The 20,476-nt window shown below is 47.2% G+C and overlaps 1 long non-coding RNA gene across 1 annotated transcript; it reads left to right on the top strand.

Annotated features, from left to right (window-relative positions):
* Positions 1-559: 559 nt before the first annotated feature.
* On the top strand, positions 560-2,382 carry LOC146766337 (uncharacterized). Its single transcript, XR_014957781.1, has 2 exons — positions 560-604; positions 1,529-2,382. It is a non-coding gene; the product is annotated as an uncharacterized LOC146766337 (long non-coding RNA).
* Positions 2,383-20,476: the final 18,094 nt, after the last annotated feature.

The following is a 20,476-nucleotide window of genomic DNA, read 5'->3' as shown; positions in this document are numbered from 1 at the left end:
TTTACACCAGTTCAGGATCTATCCTGAGGCTTTTAATCATTGTTACAGCCCCTCTCCAAGTAATCAATGGCACATTTGTACTGCGCTGGGCTGCAGGCTGAGCTCCAGCCCCAGGAGAACTTCTGGTCCTGGTCCTGCTGATTGAATTTCATTTAAAGTGGAACTCCCACGTGTGTAGCTTGGGGCACAGGTGGGACTTTCCTCAGCTGAATATGAGAGAGTAATGGTTCTAAATCCAAAAATATATCTCTGCTTCCCTTTTGGATGTTGTCTCGCAGGAGGATTCATTGCTATTTCCTTCAAACCCATGTAGCCAAAGAAGAAAGTTATTAAAAAGTAGATAAAGAAAATGAAAGATGGATTCACAAAGGGAAGGGAGTTAAGAGTTAACTGGGTTTTAGTTGCTACCAGATTGCATCTAGTTTTAAAATGTTTTCTGGGGGAGGATACTCAGATTTCCCATCTCCAGCTGGGTCTGGGTTTCCAAATCTCTGTCAAATGGAGCCCGTCTCCTTGGTAACAATCTCACCCTCCCACCTATGAATAAGGACAATTGCTTCTTTCTGCTGAGCGGGGATGGTGGAGTCAAAAGAGAAGGAATGAGGTGAGTCTGCTGCACAGAATCTCTACACAAATTCTGAGTGGTTGGGTCTCAGTGGGTTGGGTAGAGATTACAGGAGCTAGGTAAGGATGGGAAAAGACACTGCACACACCAGGCTTTCCTCCAGACCTGATATTTTTGCTCCATCTGGGTGCAGTTTTACAATGAACAGTTCCAATGATGAATAAAAACTGTGTCTTGCATATGTGGATGCTTGGGAAGGTTGCTCCTTCCCAGGATGCTTGGAGGTTTTTGTCTTCTCAAGACATTTCCCTTTCCCCTTTAATTGGGCTAGACTAGGCCTTAAATCTATATCTAAGGTCAGATTGAGGTAGTGGCCAAGCTCAAGATCTGAGAGACCAAAATCATAATTTAGAACTAATGTGTAATTTTTCCCCTTTTCATTGTGCTAAAAAAGCCACCAAGATTTCTTGAAGGTTTTTAGTCATCCCTCAAGGTGTTTTTCCATGATATTGCTTTACATTTCAGGCACATTTTGAGGCCACTGAAATCTGTCTGTTTTGGCAAAAATTATTTTATTTCTTCTGTTGTGTGACAGACGTGGATTTTTTCTGTGAAGTCCCTCTTTGCCTCTCATGTTGGAATCCTGCTTAATGGCTGTGCCTGTACTATATGTGATATATTTGATACACACTGAGTCTCTGGAGGGCTTTGTAACACTCTGCCAATTCCATCCCCTTATCCAGTGTCCTGCCTTAGTTTACATTATGTGATGGAACTGACACTTCAATTATAATTTTTGTCAAATACTAATAGACTGTTCAAACATGAGGAAGCCTAAAAACTAATTCTCTCTTTCGTTGTCCCAATAATTCATCAACAAAATGGTTTGCTTATTCACTGAATTGATTTTCTATTACTTTTTATAATCTAAACCCACAGTAACTATTTGTGATACTGTTACAGATACTGCATCAATTATTCCCTGTAATTGCTTCATCCTCTACTCGTACATTGTTCTTCAGTCCCTCTCTTCAGCTGATGGACATGTTTCAGACAGAGCTAAGACTGAGCTTCAACTCGTACCTCTCCCAACAGGATTGTAACTTCCTGTCTCGCCTGGACTATTCTGGGAGCTTGAGTCTTGCTCAAAGACCTGGTGATGGATTTCTCAGAGTTTTCAGCACCCAGTTTAGTCCCAGCTGTGGAGAACATCACCAGCTGCACATAAACCTAATGAGACAATTGTTAATGGGCTTGGTGGTTGGAGCCTGGATCTCCAAAGGTCAGCTGTAAAACTTGCAATTGCATTTTTCTGAGGTGATCCAGGCATGCTCTCCATAGCCTGAGCAGCCTGTAATCCAGAGAACCATGGAGAGACTAACCATGGCACTAATGATACACATAATGTTTACTGTGACTTTTGTAAAGAGGTGATTTGCAAGACTGGATATAATCCCACCATACTTCATAATTTAAATCACACTCAGAATGTATGCTGACATGCAGCTGATTAACAGCAAGCTTTGGTGGCACGTTAATTAGTATTTAATACAGAGGCTCTATTAAGATGTGATAAAAATATCTTTTTTTTTTTCCAATAGTCATTCAATTACAATGCACAAATGGTCTCGACCATCTTCTGAGTTTCACATATTTCACTTAAAAGCCTAATAGCCATGTCTCACTTCTGTGAAAGTTGGCACACACACAACAGACTCCCCAGATACAACTTGGATTAATGCAAAGTGTTTATAATAAAAGAGCAATTGTACATTTTTAAAAGAATAACTAATGCAAATAAATACAGATGAGATAAGTCTGTTATTTGTACACTGTTGATATTCCTTTCTCTCCCCTTTTACTAAGTGCACTGTGTAGTTTTGAGACTATTATTTATCTTTCAGCATATCTTTGTTTATTTTCTGAAATCAAATAATGTGCCTTAAAAGAATGTGACTTAAAGAAGAGGTGGAGGGGGGAGGGAGGAGGGAGTTGTGCTCCTGGATGGAATTATTTGTAAATAATTTATCTTCTTGCAATACTTTTCTGTTCTTTCTTCAGCATTCTTGCATCTACACCTTTCTTGCTAGAGCCCACAATGACATTCTCTTTTGCAGATAAGAGTTATTTCACTGCAAGCTCTCTGTTAGAGCAGTTTTGCCTTTCTGGTGAGAATATGAATGCAGAGTTCTGGTGGCAGTGGCCACAATTCAACAAGAAAGCACCAGGATTTATTTGGTGGAGGAGAGAACCCATAGGCTGTAGGCAATAAAGCTGTATCATATTCTATGTGTGCTTTTCTATAAATTATTCAAGAATTTATTTGTGTGTCTTTGTCTCTCTCTTTTTTTTTTATTATTCAGTGCAACCCTGTGACTGTTTTAATGTCCACAATCAGATGTGTTTATGTTTTCTCATTAGCTAGATTTGAAATCAATGTTCTCTTCCCTTGCCAGTTTTTATCTTGCAGCTTCCTTACACCCAAGTAAAACATGGCTGTGAAAAATCTCAGATTTGGTCAGGATTTCCTGTTCTCAGATTTTTCAGGAACTTTACTGATGTGTCAGGTGCAGAGCCTGCAGTGAACAAAGATTCCTGTAAGTCAGCGAGGTCAAACCAAGGGAAGTGCCATCACTTCGGGCTGTACCCAGGTTACAGACTTTTGTAAATTATGCTTCAATTATCAATGAAGGTGGTTGGTTTTTAACAGCTGCTGGTGTACAACAGGGGGTTGTTTGTAGTAAGCAGAGCTCTTCTGCTTTGGGAATAAAAATTTTGGTTCTGAAACTGAACCTGCAGACACGGCCTTATTTTGTGTCACGTTCACAGACAGAGAGGCCTTTCCTGTGCCATTGTCTCCCAGAGACCTGCTGAGACATGAACACACATTTCCAGATTGGAATGGGGGATCTTAAATCATAGAATTGTTGTTTTGTAGTCCCAGACATACCTGTTGCACTATCATCGTTTGCCATCACAATCAGCCAGCTGAAATACCTTCTGAGATCAGAAACTGCTCTGAAAATGGATTTATTTATTCATTATAACTTTATACATGGACTTACCTTGAACACTGTGACATATGTCTTCTATCTCTGTAATAATGAACTAAGGGTGCACCCTTGGATGGTGTAAATCCAGATGGGCTCACTTAGGCTCCTGTCAGCACATAAACTGGGAATTTGGTCTATGAATTTCCACAGAAGCATGGAGCACTGGGCTCTGCCCTTGATTTGCACTCATCTCCTGGGAATAAAAGAAGTTCCCACAGATACCCAGCTCCAACCTCAGTATCTGCTTGTCATTTAAATAGCAATTGCTGTGTTTATCTTCTTTATTTTAGTTTCTGTCTTTGCAGTATTTCTCAGATACTGCAAACTTTCTTCTCAGCCTTCCTGGCTCCCTTTCAGCACTGAAACTCAGTCTACTGTTGCTAAATGTCAGTGATGCATCTACCCACGCTTGGACTCAACACCTCCCCTCCCTCTGTCTGTCTCCTTTTTCCATGTGGCAAATGAGAAGTTTTCAGGAAAAGCACAGCAGGTGCTTGTGCTCTTGTGTGTCTCAGAGCATCCAGGACCTCCTAAAATTGTGGTGGTATTTCCCTAGACTATCCTCTTCACCCCATTTCCAGTATAGAATAAGATAGAGAAATGGGCATCTGACAAAACATTATTCCTGTCAGGCTTTTAACATTATTGTTGGACATAACTGAGGCAAAACCTTGCTCTGGAGTTAGTAATCATTTTGCACCAAGGGGCCTGAGCTCTGTGAGGTCTCATTGTATGTTTTAGCATATGTGTTTAATGTGGAATGGTAAATCCTTGTTCTTAGTGGGGGAAAAAGTGTCCTCAGCCTCTATTTAAACTCTCTCCCCATGCCTTTTTTTTCCCTTCTGCTTTTCTCTCCACGGCTTTCTGCTTGTGTGAAGTTTTGATCAGCTTCCAGCCAAAGGCAGCACTGTCAGGTGTGAAGGGGATGTCTGCTTGGCTGGATTTAGGCACGTCTGGACTGGAGTAGGGGAACAAGCTCCTTGTTGAGGGGGTGTGTGTTCAGCAGTGGCTTCTGAGACTCTGTCCCTCTGCAGGGGCAGCTCCCAGCTCGGAGCAGCGGGGCAGAGCAGCTGCCTTGGGAGCCCCACACCCTCCCGTGGGGCTCAGGGCCACATTTCCCCTCCTAAATGTCATTACACAAAGGAGCTCCTGTTGTTGCACTGTCCCACCTTGGAGCCTGGCTACAGGAGGGAGCACCCTGGGCCAGCTGGAAATAGCAATGGAACTGCTCAAGGCTCAGCGCCACAGCCACTGCAGGGCACCGGGCACAGCGTGGGCTGGGAACTCCATCTGGGCTGCCAATGGGCCCTGCAGCTCCTCTGATGCTTTTCACAGAACCCCAGACTGCTTTGGGGTGGGAGGGACCTTGAAGATCACCCAGTGCCACCCCTGCATGGCAGGGACACCTTCCACTGTCCCAGGCTGCTCCAGCCCCAGTGTCCAGCCTGGCCTTGGGCACTGCCAGGGATCCAGGGGCAGCCACAGCTGCTCTGGGCACCTGTGCCAGGGCTGCCCACCCTGCCAGGGAACAATTCCTAATTCCCAGTATCCCATCCAGCCCTGCCCTCTGGCACTGGGAGCCATTCCCTGTGTCCTGTCCCTCCAGCCCTGGTCAATTGTCTCTCTCCATCTTTCCTGCAGCTCCTTCAGGCCCTGCAAGGCCACACTGAGCTCACCCCAAAGCTTCTCCTCTCCAGGTGAACAATCCCAGCTCTCCCAGCCTTTCCTCCCAGCAGAGCTGCTCTATCCCTCTGCTCATCCTGGTGCTTCCTCATAAACTTCTCTTCATGATGCTCCGTAACAGGTTTCACCAGCATCTGGACTGGAGAGGAAAAGCAAATGTGGACAGAGGTGAGCCCTGGCTTTGACTGCAGTTTTGGCATCCCAGCTGCACTTTGATTTTCAGGAAGCAGATGTTTTGTAACTGCTGGACGTGATTGAAATGAGTTTAACACCCTTAATCTGGCTACCCTATTGCTTTCTGTAATGGAGTTTTGGAGGAGCAAGGTAATAAAGGATCTGATTATCAAATGTCCTTTAAAAATTTAACATTGACCTGGACTTTCAAGTGGGCAAACACAGAATTATAAAATAATTCCACTTCCTTTGATTTTGCTGCACTTAAATGCATAAAATGTTGTGCTGATTATCACACCAGTGTGAATTTGTATTGCAGGAAATTTGCAAGAATACTGGTTGGAAATGTCCTCCTAGTTTGATTATTTTTTATTATTCAGATGTATTGCACTGAGCAGATATTCAGAATTTGTCTGCTTATGCAATGTAGACATTTTCTGTCATGGGGAAATTTCAAAATCATTATTTTAGAAATCTCATCCTTTGATAGAACAGTGCTGTTTGCTTAAATACTTAATGGAGAGATCTCTTTTATGAAACAGAGACATGCCTTGATCACATATTCAGACTTCACATTTCACCTCCATTACCATGCATGTGAGTGCAAGACAGTGCCATTCCTTCAAGTAAGGTTACAGCATTCATCAGAGCTTGAGTTTATAAAAGGATTTCCATGGAGCTGATCAGATACCTGTCTGCCTCTGCTGACAGATGGAGTCAAGTAGCTTTTCAGTTGCAGATAGATCGGAGTGCAAGATTAATTTAGTGTCATCCAAACCACTTTCCTACAAATCCTTTTATTTTACCCTTTGGTTGCCCTGCAAAAACCTTGCTGTCTTTTTAATATGATGCATAATAGAACAGTAAACCTATAATATTGCTGAGAGTGTTGGTGCAAAGCATACATTAAAATGTGATGGGGAGAAGAAAATATGCTTTATTGATAGCAGTCAAGGCTAGAGGAAAGCCACTCTTCTGTGATCCTATTTGTGTATCCACAGTTGTGTTAGCATTCAAGGGAGCTGAACTTTTTGGCTTTGGGTGAGAAAGGGAAGCAACTTCCAGAGGGTGTTTCTGAGTAAGCTCGGGAGTTGCTGAGATGGAATTACAGGAATAAAACAGAGGAGAGAGTGTGACCATGCCTTTTGTTTGAGGCTGTGTGGAGTTGCGTTATTTGTATGTTTTATTATCCCTGTATTATGTATTGGTTTATTCCTTTTTACCCCATTTGCAACTTGGTTTATCCCCAGTTTTCCCGCCTTGTCCTCCCTTCCCGCCTTCCCAGTATCTATCCATCACCCTGAAAGAGGCATTTTACCCCCCCCGGGTGCCTTGTCTATCACTCGGTGCCCCTTCCCATCCATCCAGAAGCTTCTACTCAGGGCACCGGGTGATTGGGCGAGGACCTGGGACTCCCCCCATATCCTTCCCCCATTGGACCCCACCATATCCCCCCATCCCGGAGCCACCCCCTATCCCTATCCCCATTGGTCGTTGGATACCCCTCCCTTACAGTTTATAAGCCAGTGCAAGCACCTTGTGCTTGTTCCTGTTGGCTGGCATCGTTCTAGAATATTTGGCCCCGTTGGGCTACAATAAACTCGGACTTAGCCCCCAGCAGGATCCGCTCTTCATTTACCACCGCGAGGCTTGCTAGCGCTGCCCGGAACCCACAAAGGCACTCTCCAAACCCCAGCTGGGAGTGGCGGAGGGTGCCTCCATCGCCCACTCTCGCCCCAGAGAAGAGCTAGCCCGGGCTGAGACAAAGGGAGCCGGGGTGGGAGCGTGGCAGCTGGCGCCCAATGTGAGGCCCCGTTTTTGCGGCGTTGGACCGTCGTTTGAGGATTTTAGGGTCGTGCGGACCCGAAGAATCGTCCTCCTGGCCGTCAGCTACCCCAGCGAGAGCAGCAAACCCACGTTCTAGTGGGTGGCACTCTCGGGGACAGGATCGGCAGCTCTGGAACGCACCTCTGGAGTCGATCCTCTCACGGAGGAGTTCTACGATTGGTTTTTCTTTTCCACCCTTCCCTCTCGGACCCCTGTGGTTTGTGAGTATAGGGGCCCCTGGGGCTTTCCCGGTCCTTTTTTGGTTGGTTCCTTTCCCCTAGGGTTTAGGGGAAGGATCCCTTTTTGGTGGGTTTCTTTTTCCCCGGGGTTCGGGGAAAAAATTCCTGTTTTTGGTGCTTCCCTTTCCGGGCGGGAAGCTTAAGGACCGCGACAAAGCCGGAAGTGTGGTCTTTTGTTTTTCGTTCGTGTTTTCCCAATCGTAGGCGCTGCGGTACGATTTAACATCTAACAGCCATGGGTGCAAGGCTGTCCGTGCCGCAGAAGAGCATTTATTCCCAAGTTGTGGGTATCCTTTTAGTGGGGGGAATTAAGGTTAAAAAATTTGAAGTTAAGAAGTTTGTTCAGTGGTTGTCGCAGACTTTCCCTGACATTTCGCCAGCTAAATTATACCAAGCCCCCTTTTGGGACCAAGTAGGGAAAAAGATCCTGCGACAGTCGGATCTCTCTCTCTCCAAATTCACCCATTTGGCTCTCCAAATTCGCAATATAATTAAATATCGCTACGAAAGTCTGCCACAGCCAGCCGCAAACAAACCGATCCCCAGTTCGGCGGGTAGTTCATATAACCCTACTCCGCTTCCCTGTCCCTCAGCCCGGTCTCTGCAGTACGATGCGGCACTCGCCGCCGCGGCTGCGGCTGCGGCGGGGCACGGGGCGGCTGCTGTCGCTGCTCCCGAGGCTGCGGCTGCGGCAGGCGCTGCGGGAAAACTGCGGCAAAACTCTCCCTCTCTCCCGAAGTCGGGTATTATCAGACAGGCATCCCAGCATTGCCCGCAGGCAGATTCTGGCCCCTCTGAGAATACCCTAGACACCCCGCAGGGCGGTGCAGGCACTGTCTCTGCTTCTACCCGTTCCCCTTCTTCCCCGCACTGTACAGCCCCGTCCCGTAGAGACTCTGTTCGTTTTCAGTTATCCCAGACCCCCGAAGATTCCTCATCCCCCATCCTCCATCCCCGAACCCCCCAAAATGGCTTCCCTTCTCCCCCCTTCCCCAGGGCACAAGATGGCGGTGACCGCGTGGCTTTTCCCGCCACTTGTGCTCCTTCTTCCCATGATCCCTGTCCTCCCCCCTCCCATAGTCCCTTCCAGCAGACCAACCCCTTCTGCTCCCCGGATTTCTCCGCCCACCTCCCTCCTCCACCCCCCGTCAACTCCCCCTCCCTTGAATTATTCAACACCCCACCCCTCAGCTCCACCCCCGGGGAGGGGAGTCCCCACCATACCACTCCCCCTGCTCCAGACCACGCCTCGTCCCCTGGTTCCCACGACCCCACTTCCAGTTCCCACGCTTTCGGTTCCGGGGGGGGGGAGCGTGGGAACCCCGATCCACCCCAATCCCTGCCTACCTTCTCGGCCGCACCTGTCACCTGTACCCCACGGCGGGGGGGTAGGCCCCTTGCACAGTGGTCCCCCATCCCCCAGCAAACCATCAAAGAGCTCTGCAAGGCCAAGAAGGAGTTCGGGATGGAAAGTGAATACTTCCGAGGCTTATTGAAAGCAACCCTCTCCTCCAAAGAATATGTCCCAGCAGACATGCGAACTCTCTTCTCCTGTTTAATTACCCACGGAGAATTCCTCATCTGGGAGTCCGAGTGGAAGCGGGAGATCAGAGAGGTGTTACCTGACCTCTGGGCCAATGCAGATAGCTCTAGGGATGAGGATGGGGCTGTAATATCGCTAGACCACTTGTGCGGGGAGGGGGATTGGAAAATGGGGACCAAGCAGGCGGAAAAAATCCCCAGAGAGGCGCTGCAAGTCAGCACTAGGGCGGCAGAAAAGGCGTTTTTTAAGTTAAGACCCAGTGGTACGGTTATTAACTCCTTGTCCCTAAAGCAGGAACCCCTAGAACCTTTTGTCGCGTTCGTGGATGGCTTGCACCACGCGATGGAGGCTCAGGTCCCGGACGAGAGGCTGCGAGAGGGGATGCTTGCCACAGTTGAGAGGCAGAACGCTAACGACGCGTGCCGGCAAGCCATCCTCAGCCTGCCCCTGGACCCTGAGCCTACCCTTCAAAGCATGCTGCAAGTCTGTGCGAGGAAGGTGACAGTTCCTGCTAAAGACATTCCAGAGACTCCTAAACCACCAACAAAGAGAGTAGCCTTCGTTAAAGCCGTGACACCGCCAGCCACCCCTTCTCCAGATCGCCGCCCTAGAGGAGCACCCCCCGAGGGACAACAGCACCATCAGGCCTGCAATCTATGTAGGCAGAAGGGACATTGGGCTTCCCAATGCCCGCTGAGGGATGAGTTTTTTAGGTTTAAACAGCAGCGACAAGAAAAGAGTGCCCCCAACTCGGGGGGAAAACAAAAAAACTGAGTCATCAGCGCAGTCCCTCCCTGCGCGAGGACATAAATATGGTGGGTTCTATAACATCAGAGGAGGGGAGGGACGACTACCTGCAATGCCCACCTGAGGACATTTTACTGGACTTGACACACCGGACTATGGCTGACAAACCAGCCTATATGAGGGAAGATGTGGATTTCATTCCCACTGCCTGGCTGGGTTGAGGCCCGAACCAGCCCAAGCCGATACTTAACATCGTATCTGATTTCTCCCCATATAGGTTGGCCCTGACTGAGGCTCTGCACCTAAGGGACAGCGACTGGCACTCCATCGCTGTCGACACAGAAGACCCAGGAACCTGGAGGAACCTCCACAGTAAGTACATCGTTCTTGGGGACACAAAATTCACGCCTCTCGAAGTCACTATTGCACCATCCTTAACATCTAGGAACACCGAGCGATTAGTGGTGTGGCTGCACTGCCCCCATCCTCCAGTCTTCCTTCCCAAGGGCCAAATCATCGCCCAGGCCATTCCAGCACCTGGGCCTCCGGCACACCCTGAGGATCTATGGAAGAAGTCAGCGAAGAAGAGCTACCAGGTGTGCCAGGCCCAGGTCATAGGGAAGGAAAGACCAAAGCTCTCCTGCTATATGCGGAAGGATGGGGAGTACAAACACCTAAGCGGTCTCCTGGATACAGGGGCAGACGTGACGGTCATTCCCGCACGGGATTGGCCGTCACGCTGGGAATTGCAAAACGTGGCGGGGAAAATTCAAGGTGTAGGGGGTTCTCAATTGGCAAAGCAATCAAAAAACATCGTAAAATTTGAGGGGCCGAACGGACAATCGGCTTATTTACGCCCGTTCGTATTAGATTACACGGAACCCTTATGGGGGAGAGACCTGATGGCCCAGTGGGGGGTCACAATTAACATCCCGACCCCCCAGGTTTTTTGGGCAACAGTCACTGAGGAGCGTCCTACCCGGAAACTTAATTGGCTCACAGATACACCAGTGTGGGTAGAGCAGTGGCCGCTCAATAAACAGAAATTAAAAGCGCTTCGGGAGCTCGTGAAGGAGCAACTCGCCAAAGGGAATATCCAGGAAACAACATCCCCCTGGAATTCCCCCGTCTTTGTCCTGAAAAAACCTGGCAAAGACGAGTGGCGCCTCCTTCATGACCTTCGTGCCATCAACAATGTAATAGAAGACATGGGTCCTCTCCAGCCAGGGATGCCGTCCCCCACGATGTTACCAGAAAATTGGGAATTGGCTGTAATAGATATAAAGAATTATTTTTTCCAAATTCCCCTACACCCTGATGATGCGCCACGGTTCGCCTTCTCGGTTCCTTCCATCAACCGAGAAGCCCCAGTGGAGAGATACCACTGGAAAGTTCTTCCCCAAGGCATGAAAGTCAGCCCAAGCATTTGCCAGTGGTACGTCTCTTCATTGCTGTCCCCTGTGCGTGCAGCCACCGAGGGCGTGATCATCCAGCACTATATGGATGATATTCTTATTTGTGCCCCCAACAGCGATTTACTTACACACGCGCTTGAACTGACAACCAGTGCGTTGGTTGCTGTAGGGTTCGAGCTGCGAGAAGATAAGATTCAAAGAATGCCACCTTGGAAGTACCTGGGTTTGGAGATAAACAAGCGGACCATTGTTCCGCAGAAATTGGCCATAAAAAATTCAATTCGGACTCTAGCCGACGTGCAGCAGCTGTGTGGGTCTTTAAATTGGGTGAGACCCTGGTTAGGTATTAACAACGAAGACCTAGCCCCTCTTTTCAATTTATTGAAAGGGGGGGAAGAGCCTAGTTCTCCCAGGGAACTCACTCCAGAGGCCAAAGCTGCTTTGCAGAAGGTTCAGGAGGCAATGTCTGCCAGGCAGGCCCACAGGTATGATCCGGGCCTGCCCTTCAGATTCATCATATTGGGCAGACTGCCACACCTCCACGGTGTCATCTTTCAATGGGCAGACACCCTAGGAAAGGGCAAGGATCAGGACAAAAGGGACCCACTCTCCATCATAGAGTGGGTATTCCTGAGTCATTCACGATCCAAAAGGTTGACACGGCCACAAGAGCTGGTGGCAGAGCTAATCCGCAAAGCGAGAACGCGGATTCGGGAGCTGGTGGGGTGTGACTTTGATCACATCCACATTCCTTTGAAATTGGAATCGGGCCAATTCACAAAGGCAATGTTGGAACACCTGCTGCAAGAGAATGAATCACTGCAGTTTGCACTGGACAGCTACACCGGAAAAATTTCTGTTTTGAGACCGGCCCACAAAATTTTCAATTCGGAAATCCAATTCACTCTGTCAACGAAACAGATTCAGAGCAAAAAACCCTTAAAGGCTCTAACAGTTTTTACGGACACGTCCGGAGGGTCCCACAAGTCAGTAGTGACTTGGAAAGATCCTCAAACTCAGCAGTGGGAGGCAGATGTTGTTGAGGTGGAAGGATCCCCTCAAGTAGCTGAGTTGGCTGCAGTCGTTCGAGCTTTTGAGCGGTTCTCTGAACCTTTTAATTTGGTAACCGATTCGGCCTATGTAGCAGGTGTAGTGTCTAGAGCACAGGATGCAATCCTGCAAGGTGTCTCCAACGATGCCCTTAGCAAGTTGCTCTCAAAGCTGATAAGGCTAGTCTCCCACCGAGAGCAACCATTTTATGTGATGCATATCAGGTCACACACCGACCTGCCGGGGTTCTTGGCCGAGGGTAATCGGCGTGCCGATTCCCTCGCTGCCGCCCCCGCACAGCTGGCGCCGCTCCCGGACAAGTTCCAGCAAGCAAAGATCAGCCACCAGCTTTACCACCAAAATGCGCCTGGTCTGGTCCGGCAGTTCCATCTAACCCGGGACCGTCCCACATGCCCGTCCTGTAAGTCGCTCCCCCTACCTTCGGTGAGCGCAGGGGCTAATCCTAGGGGTCTGAAGTCCTGTGAGGTGTGGCAGATGGACGTTACTCATATCCCCTCCTTCGGGAGGATGAAGTACGTCCATGTCTCCGTGGACACCTTCTCTGGAGCAGTTTTCGCCTCTGCCCACACAGGGGAGAAGGCCAAAGAAGTAGAGAAACACCTGATACAAGCCTTCTCCATGCTGGGCGTCCCAAAACAGATAAAAACAGACAATGCCCCCGGGTACACGTCCAAGGAATTCGCAGGCTTCCTGCAGCAATGGGGAATAGAACATAAAACTGGCATCGCCTATTCCCCGACAGGTCAAGCCGTGGTGGAGAGGACTCATCAAAGCATCAAAAGGATGCTTAAACAACAACAGTCGTCAGCTAAAAATGAGTCCCCCCAGGTTCAGTTGGCGCGGGCCCTTTTTACCATCAATTTCTTAAACTGTTCCTTCGAGTGCCTCAACTCCCCCATCGCGAGGCACTTTAATTCCTACGAGCAGAGCAAGGTCAGGGAAAAGCCGCCAGTTCTCATTAAAAACCCTGAGACCTGGCGGCAGGAGGGACCCTATGACTTGGTCACCTGGGGACGGGGGTACGCTTGCGTATCCATGCCCTCAGGCATGAGATGGGTCCCTTCCAAATTCGTCAGACTATATATCCCTAAGACCCAGAAGAGAGAACCGGACAGTCCTCAAGTTGGGTACGCTGCCCTCCGACGGCGGAAAAGGTCCCCCTCACCTGATCCCCCCTCTTCCCTCTCTGGCTCCTGGGATTCTCTGTTCCCCTTTGAGTTAGACCTCCCCTACCTCGACTATTAATTTCAGTTGTTTTCTAAAAAAACAGGACTTTTGCTGCTGCTGGGAATCATTGTGTTTATTACAGGCTTTAGCGTAGTGATGAACTGGAACCCTTGAACAAGGAAGGGTTCCAAGAAGAAGAACTTCCTGAAGAAAACAACATCTAGTTTCAAGATGAGCCCAGAGACTGTGCAGCCCCCGTTTAAAGACTCATTTTGCCCATTTCCCCTTTCTTTTTAAACAAAAAAAGGAGGAGATGTGGAGTTGCGTTATTTGTATGTTTTATTATCCCTGTATTATGTATTGGTTTATTCCTTTGTACCCCCGTGTGCAACTTGGTTTATCCCCAGTTTTCCCGCCTTGTCCTCCCTTCCCGCCTTCCCAGTATCTATCCATCACCCTGAAAGAGGCATTTTACCCCCCCCCCCGGGTGCCTTGTCTATCACTCGGTGCCCCTTCCCATCCATCCAGAAGCTTCTACTCAGGGCACCGGGTGATTGGGCGAGGACCTGGGACTCCCCCCATATCCTTCCCCCATTGGACCCCACCATATCCCCCCATCCCGGAGCCACCCCCTATCCCTATCCCCATTGGTCGTTGGATACCCCTCCCTTACAGTTTATAAGCCAGTGCAAGCACCTTGTGCTTGTTCCTGTTGGCTGGCACCGTTCTAGAATATTTGGCCCCGTTGGGCTACAATAAACTCGGACTTAGCCCCCAGCAGGATCCGCTCTTCATTTACCACCGCGAGGCTTGCTAGCGCTGCCCGGAACCCACAAAGGCACTCTCCAAACCCCAGCTGGGAGCGGCGGAGGGTGCCTCCATCGCCCACTCTCGCCCCAGAGAAGAGCTAGCCGGGGCTGAGACAAAGGGAGCCGGGGCGGGAGCGCGGCAAGGCTGTATCAGATATACTGAAAACAATGAAGTTCTGTCCAGCCTGCTGCAGGCAGGACCAGGGCACAGAGGGGAACACTGGAGCTTCCACACAACAGAAGGAGCCTGGTCTTGGGTGAGGGGATGGAAAGAACTTACAATAAAGACTGCACCTTCTACCTGCTGGTGTGTTGAACACCAATATTTGGGATAAGGAAATTACTGTATTATTCCACTGACTTGAATAGCTGAAATGTGTGAGAGAAAATTCATTCATTCCAGCATCTTCAATTACCTGAACTGATAAAAGGGTCTTTATACCTATTTTTCCTGCAGTATGGGTAAATATTATCTTTATTTTTCATAGGGATTTTCTGGTTTTGAGTAATTTGTTCCAGTACCTGAAATTATTGTTTATGTGAGACAAGGAATAAGGAGAATTTGTTTGGCATTTTTTACAATTTTTCCACGCTATAATTCTCCAATCTACTTCAATTGTTTCAGTTCTTTAATTGTTCCTGCTAACACTTATATCCCACACAACCTCTATAAGGAATGTAGCAATTTTAAGAATATACATAAAAGCTGGCAATTACATTGTCTTGTCAAGTTTTTGCAGTGTCTTAAGTTGTTCAGTGGCACTGGAAATGATTAGACTCAATCCTGTAGGAATGAGAGCCTCAAACAGGAACCTGGGCTTTTAAAGCTGTGATACCCTGGAACGTTCCACCTGCTGAATGGGTTTCAAAGGGACTGGCTAGGAGAAATCATTTGGGGTGGAAGGAAAATGTGCCCAGGTTAGAATGAAAGCAGGAACACTTTCATTTCAAAAGCTCCTGGTTGTGGAAGGCAGGACAGAGCCAGTCATGGCACCTCGGCTTGGTGAAAGAAGTGATGAAAACCCACCTTAAAGGGGAGTTGCCATGGGCCCAGCCACAGCAGAATGCACTCCTTACCTGACAGGCAGTAAATGTGATCCTGCTTTGCCTCCTGGACACGCACCAGCCAGATATGTGCCAGGAAAGGGAACTGGGGCTGCATTTCTGTCTTGGGATGGCAGCAGAAACAACATCAGCAGTCTGGTTTCTCCTCCCTCCTCATCTTGGAGCTGTTTACCACCAAAGGATTTTGTGGGGTTGTGCTAGCAAAGGTGTAAGTGGAAAATAAAAGAAACACTACTGCAAACCCATCAAGATTTAAAAAGCAGGTTTTTTAATCAAAAAATCACAAGCAAAGCCCTGCAGGGTGTGCTATGAAAAGAAATTATTTGGCTTGCAAAAGAGGCTGACATAAAATAAGCAGACCTGTACAAATTGTGGAAACACGAAGCAAAGAGCTCCATTCTGTGCATTATTAGAACAATGAAGGGCTGGGTTATCCCTTGGCAGTGGTGGGAGACAGGACAGGCAGTGGGAAGTGGGGACAGATACACAACTTCCATTGGTCTTCCAGTTTTATCAGCACCTGAATGGCTGGAAGCTTTTTATTTGCACAGCTCCTGAGTATATGCCTTCTTTGTATTAATTTTCTCTCTCTCTCTTTAAAAATGAGCTACAGCATTTCTGTCAGCTGAATTCTGCAGGACAAAGATGGGATCCTGTGTGCAAGGAACATTTCTGCCACTCTGCAGGATGCTGAGGAGCTCAGGTTCTCCTGCTGCTCCTGTCCCACTCCAGGCTTCTGCCTGCGAAGGGAAAAAACTTTACCTTTTGTAACATTCTGATGGCAAAACAAACTCCTCAAGAACTCGGAGACATATGTTGGACAGCTGCTGGGAGCCAGCCCAGGAAGAGGGTGGAGCAGCCTGTGTGTAATCTCTGAGTAGCTGTTGTGTTATTGGAGTTCAAAAAAATGAAAAAAACTTGGATGTTGGTTTTAGCTGGAAATTTTCTTTGCCTTAATTAGTCTTCCCAGATGCTACAGAATAATTCAGTGAAGATAAATAATGTACAGAAAGAAGAGATGCTTCTAAAGGAAATTTGCAGTAGATTAGTTTCAACTGTGTGTATATAAACACACATTTACACACACACACACACACACACACGCACATATATATATATATATATATATATATATATATATATATATATATATAAACCAAATATTTGCAGGGTCTTTCAGAGTTAAGTATTTTTGAGTTTTCTTGATGAAACTTTCATTATGATTAATTATTGTCAAAGTCTTGATCTGGAGAAATAGACATGTATATTTGTACAACATCTGATTTTGCATAGTTTATAAGAAGTTATTTCTCAACAGCCCCGTTTGAACTTACAAAAGTCAGTCTGCTCTTTTTAAATAGTTGCCAGCTGTGTTGTTTTCTTTCATTCATTCAGCTAATTTCCCCCATATTTAAATAGCTTGAGAGCTATGTTAAGGCTTCATTCTCTTCAAAACTCAAATTAAAATGCTGATTTCTGCAGTGCCTGGAATTTCTGACTAGCACTTTAGTGACTAGCTCTGATCTCTTTATTAAAGAGTTTACATGACAGTTGCAATTGTAGAGGGAAAATAAAAATAAGCAGACAGCCTTTTCGCACTGACGTGGCTGTTTACAGCACAAAGTGTTTTTTGCCTCGCGCTCCTGACGTAGCTGCACGTTTGCCTTTGTGGGGCGTTGGATTTTTCTTGGGAAATATTTTAAAGGGAAGCAGTTCTCAGGGATTTTTCACTGCACTGGATGGTGTGTTCTCACAAATGGAGTGTGATGACTCTAAATAACTGTTTTCCCTTCCAGGCTGGTTGGTGAGGTGCAGGTAGAGAGATCTGTTTTGAATGCTCTTCCTCTGATTTCACTGGTTGCCATCGAGCAGTCAGAAAGAAATATGAGGCTTGTAAAATGTGGGACAGGAGCTGCCTTTGACAAGCAAAAGGCCCAGTCCAAGTAATTTTCTTTGACTCCAATAATATTTGACTAAGACAAAAAGAAGCTGGGCTGCAACATGGAAAAATCTATCTTTGTTCTGAGTGTAGCTTGAACTACTGACCCAGGACATTTTCTACGAGGTGCTCTGGAGCTGGCCTGAAGCTTTCATGACCAGTGTTGTTGCTCCTGTCTCTCCCAGACGTCTGTTAAATCAGGATAGATGCTTCACTGAATTTAGAGAAAATTAACTGCTAGCACTGAGTGCAGAAGGAGAAGATTTATTTAAAGCACTTGTCCCTCTTTGGAAGACAAAGCAGTAGATTGAAGTTGAACCTGCCAATATGGATCATGCTGGAGATAAGCAACACTGAAACCAGCACTGTCAGCCTCCTGCAAACTTGTCCTTGGGCCTGTCTGAAGAGGCAGCAGAGTGGACAGATGGCTCTGAGCTCCTTGTCTTGGTTCAGTGTTTCACTTCTGCAAGATTTCTCCTTGAGAGGAACTTGCAGATAAGCCCAGCCCTGATCAGTTGGCAGAAGGTTCTGGTCATTTTTGGGAACACATCTCTGGAGAGGGTTCCTGATGACCCCTCTTTGATCAGTTCAGACCCTGTGGCAGCCTCCAGCTCCGTGTGCTGGGGTTTGTACTGAAGGAAGGGCACTGCTGTCACCCTGCCCCAGGGACAGGTGACAGAGATGGACAGAGCAGGCCTGGCCCCAGCTGGGCAGTCACAGGCATTGGTCTGTGTGTGCAGGATCTGTAAGCATCAACCCTTCCAACATGCTTTGAAGATCAGTAGTCTTACACAGAACAAAAGAGAGAAGGACTGTGTTTATCAAGCCAGGATTTAATCAGATTTTTGGTATGGGAGAAACCCATGGAAGAATTTGAAATGTCTGAAATGAAGCTATAAATATTTTTAACTGCCTCAGTATTCACCTGCACAGGAGAAGCTTTGGGGTGAGCTCAGTGTGGCCTTGCAGGGCCTGAAGGAGCTGCAGGAAAGATGGAGAGAGACAATTGCCAAGGGTTGGAGGGACAGGACACAGGGAGGGCAGGGCTGGATGGGATATTGGGAATTAGGAATTGTTCCCTGGCAGGGTGGGCAGCCCTGGCACAGGTGCCCAGAGCAGCTGTGGCTGCCCCTGGATCCCTGGCAGTGCCCAAGGCCAGGCTGGACACTGGGGCTGGAGCAGCCTGGGACAGGGAAAGGGGTCCCTGCCATGGCAGGGGTGGGATGAGGTGAGTTTTAAGGTCCCTTCCAACACAAATCATTCCGTGATTCTCTGATTTTCAGGTACATCCTCACTCGTCCCCCACCTCTGCTAACCTCCACTTCTCCTGGCTCCTTCCCACCTTTCACTCCATGCTCCCTCCTTTTTCCTCACCTGCAGTTGCTCAGCTCCTGCCCTTCCCCATTTTAACCACCATCATTCAGTTCTTTTTTCCCTCTGGCATTCCCTTTTTCTTTCTTGCAGAAACCCACTGGACAGAGCTATTCAGGGTGACTTGGGAAGGGCTTTTAAAGGTGAGCTGTGAATGCAGCCACGTCCCTGCCAAGGCTTTCTGGAGTCACTGTCTGAGCCTGGCGACCGAGCTGCCTCTGCCCTGTCTGGGTGCTGCCATGGCTGCTCTCCTCACTCTGATGCCTGAAGGCAGTATGAGATAGGTTAAAAACAGTAAAGATTTAAATTTCACTGCACAAAGCCTTTCTGACGTGATCTTCAAAGAAGAACGAGGGAGGGAAGACAGAAAAAAGAAATATGAAGCAATATTATGACAAATCAGCTGTTTTGCTTACGTAAATTAAGACTCCTTTTCTCCCATTCTCAATTCTTATGCCTTTTGCTGTTGGGAGTTTACAAAGAGACTTATCCAAGAGAGTAATTTGATTTTTTGGTATGGAGTGATGCTGTCAGAGGAGCTGATCGCAGCTGATCTTACAACACAAACAATGACATTTGTTTTAACTCATGGAAGGTCGAAACAAAAGAGTCTGTGTCACACCTGTGATTTCATCTCAAGTTTTTGTTTCATTGCTCTTTTTATGATGTGCGTTTGGTAGGAAAAGCAGGATTAAGGCAAGAAGAGAAATTGCTATGCCTTTTGGCTTGATTGGCCCAAAAATCACACAGAGCAGACCATCAGTAATGTACATATTTTAATTTTTCAATATTTTATTTCAAACTTTTAGTAGGAGACAGGTGCTAAGAATTAAACATATCAAGCTCTTGCCTTTCCAGGGGTCAGCACAACATCTTACTTTTTACATGTCACCAAAGCAAAATCTCTGGATTTTAGACTGGATATTCACATTCCTTTAGATTATGGGCAGGTAGTTAAATTGGGCAAGCTGAAAAAAAAGTATCCAATTGTTTGTGTCTATGTTTTCTTCTGAAAACTCTTCCTGAATTAAAATGTAATTGGGATTTCTATCCCAGTATAAGATGGAATATTTGTATTGCTTCCCCCCTCACAGCAGGAAGAACATCCATTTGCCAGCTATAGTCTCTCTGATAAAAAACAATAATTTAATCTGCAATTTTGATAGCAGCAGAAGCCAAGATTGGAACAAATATGCTTAGACTCTCAGTTTCCTTGCTGTGATCCATCAGTTCATTATGTCAAGGTCACAGCTAAAAATTTTAAACTCTTTTTATTTTACAAAATTGAAAATGTTGGGAAATGTCAGGATTAGGAGCGATGTTGGCAGAATCAGTGCAGAGCATCACTTCTGAGAGCAGCACAACAAGTCCATGCTCAGAAGCTCTTGGCTCCTCAGAGAAGGATCTGCTCTTCTCCAGCTGAGCAGCAGGGACTTTATTAATCCTTGGAAAGGTTTAGCAGCAACTTGCTTTGCTTACCAGCAGATAAATCCCCCTGGTTTAGATTTGCTGTGACTTCTCCCTATCCTGTGTCAGTAGTTAGAGGTCAATTTAAGGAACCTCCTGTCCCTGCCCAGAGTCCCAGCCAGCTTGGGAGGCTTTTCCCTGGAATGATGGTCCCATAAGAATGGTCACCCTTTGTGTTCTTTCACCTTGGAGTGCTACTGCCATGAAAAGAGAAAAGTAATGGATTTTGTGTATGTTTTGCTTTATTGTGTGCTTTCAGCTCCTTAATTGAATTACAAAGTTGTCTACGGTTTTTTTTTGTTTGTTTGTTTTTTTTTTTAAAGCAGTGAACTGACCCCAGT

The sequence above is a fragment of the Lonchura striata genome, chromosome 11 (genome assembly GCF_050655825.1).
Source record: "Lonchura striata isolate lonStrDom1 chromosome 11, ASM5065582v1, whole genome shotgun sequence".
Classification (NCBI taxonomy): Eukaryota; Metazoa; Chordata; class Aves; order Passeriformes; family Estrildidae; genus Lonchura; species Lonchura striata.
Note: the sequence above shows the minus strand (reverse complement) of the source record. Positions and strands in the feature narration are given on the sequence as shown.